We start from the raw sequence: 2,348 nt of genomic DNA, 5'->3' as shown, positions 1-2,348 counted from the left end.
TGCACAGCAGTGTCCCATGTCCTTGCCCGCAGGCGGCGCCGGCTGCAGTGTCTGTGCCCGGCAACGGCAGTGGTGGTTTTGACACCAGACCAGCACTGCAGTGTTGGGCCTGGCTCCTGAGATCCAAAAAGCCGCCTGCCCTCCTTGTAACAAAGCCATTTTCTGCCTAAGCTAGCCAGAGTCGCTCTCTATTTCTGTCAACTGCCCAGGCTGCTGCATTAGCCTGAATTTCCAGACGGGCAAATGAAGGCTCAGAGAGCTCTTCAGAAAGGTTGCCTCTCGTCTCCGACGGACAGTCTCTTGCCCATCTGACAACTGGCAGAGGGGAAGTCCANGCCTGAATTTCCAGACGGGCAAATGAAGGCTCAGAGAGCTCTTCAGAAAGGCTGCCTCTCGTCTCCGACGGACAGTCTCTTGCCGACAAGAGGCAGAGGGGAAGTCCGGCAAAGGCACTGACTTAGGCAGCATCTTTCAGGTAATTAGGCTGGGGGACGCACTTTAAAGACCCCCAGTCCCAGCCAATAGCTTGGCCCTCTGCCGTGCTCTGTTTTCCTCTGTTCAAAGCCCTGCAATCCGGCCTGTCCTCAAACATCATGCCTCCTGCATGGGGTGTTGAAGATGAAGAGAGCCTGGGAGCAGAAGAGACCGAGGGCTTGTTCTTCTGCTAACTCAGCAGGGTTCCCTCTTTCTGGCATGACTGACTGTCTCCTCCAGAAGGGACCAGGGCCCCCGCTGCCTGCTTATTCCCTAAGCACCTGTGCTGGGGGCATTACCCCCCACTCCTCAGGGGTGGGGGACGGGTGGTCTTACATTCCTTCACCAGCTATCAAAGGTCCACTTTCACAGGTTCAAATCTGCAACCTGACCCATCTGAATGCTCACTTGGGGTTCGTGAATTATCTGAGCTTCATGGATTGTGCACATCAGTTCAAGGCCCTCGTAGAATGCCATTCCACACACAGACATGTCACAGCATCAAAGCTTTTGTTTGGCAGCCCTAACATCCTCCTGGGGCCTGTGTTCCCCCCCTCCCCTCCCCAGGGAATTCAGAACTAGCTAGGCCTCATGAAGTTACTAGAACATCAACCATTAGTTTTGTTCCATGACTAGGTCTGAATTTATTTAAAAGGGTAGAACTCAGGGAAGCCTGAATCCCTAATACAGTCATAACAATCAAATCATCAATAACAATAGCACCTATTTAGTGAACAACTTAAACCACGTGTGTGACACTATGCTAAGCATTTTCTTTATGTTCCATCATTTAATTCTCACAAGATCCCTCTGAGGGGTCATCACCCCAATAGGCTCAGGGAAGGTGAGTACTTGCTGGACCTCACACAGCAGGGAAATTGTAGAGCCAGCCTTTGCTCTTAAGGACTGGCTCCAGATGCATACACATAAGAACCACAGTCTCCCAGATGTTTCAGACACAGAAGTTCACTCTGTCACCACTGACCCCCCTCCCCGCCATCCCCTTTACAAAATGCTAAGTGAGAGGCAGGGACTTCCCCAAGGTGAGACCCAGAGCTGTAAGGAGAACCCAAGCTTGCTACCTTCTATGTGGTTTATATTCTGTACGGGAGCAGGGGCACACACCCCACCTTGGGCCAGCGAATCTGACCAGCTTCCTTGAGATCCATGAGTCAGTCCATTCAATGGCATGGAAGCCTCCGCCAGCCTGGAGCTAAGGGACAGCCAGACCCCACCACACACCAGCCCAGACAAAGGGGAGTTGGTGCTGCAGGATCCTCTTGAACTCCCACCCAATGTCACCCTGGACCTCCCAGATGACTGGTCCAACTCATTCACTCTGCACTGAACAGGGGGAGGCAGATCCCTGACCAAGGTCACTGGCAGAGCCTCAATAGAACGCCGTCTCCGGAAGCACTGTTTCCAACTGTCTTGCCCAAGTAAATGTTTCCAGGTCGTCAGATTTCCATTCTCCCTACAGTAGGTCTCCAACTAGGGACTTTAGCGCTGCTTCATTTGGGGTGACAGGTGAGAGCAATGTCACTGGGCCAGACCTGAGTGAGCCTGAGCAAGACAACGTGTGCCAGCTCCCCTTCTCCTCCAGGTGAGGAAGGGTGAATTGAGGAGAGCAGGGACCCTGAGGGCCCAGAACACCCTTGCCTGGCAACCATCACTCCCCCACCAGCTCCCCAGAAAACCCAGGGGCTCTGAAAACTGGACGGGGTTCCAAGGGCCCCTGAGCACCTGGTTCTTTCCGACCTCCCCTCCCCCCTCCCCGGACTTTTCCCTAACGGGTCCCCAGCGGCAACGGGCTGGGGCGGGGGCCGGCGGCTGGGGCGGAGGAGGCTGCTGTCCCCACCCGCCGGGGTTACCCT

The sequence above is a fragment of the Crocuta crocuta genome, unplaced genomic scaffold, assembly GCF_008692635.1.
Source record: "Crocuta crocuta isolate KB4526 unplaced genomic scaffold, BGI_CrCroc_1.0 scaffold124, whole genome shotgun sequence".
NCBI lineage: Eukaryota > Metazoa > Chordata > Mammalia > Carnivora > Hyaenidae > Crocuta > Crocuta crocuta.
This window is presented reverse-complemented; position numbering follows the sequence as displayed.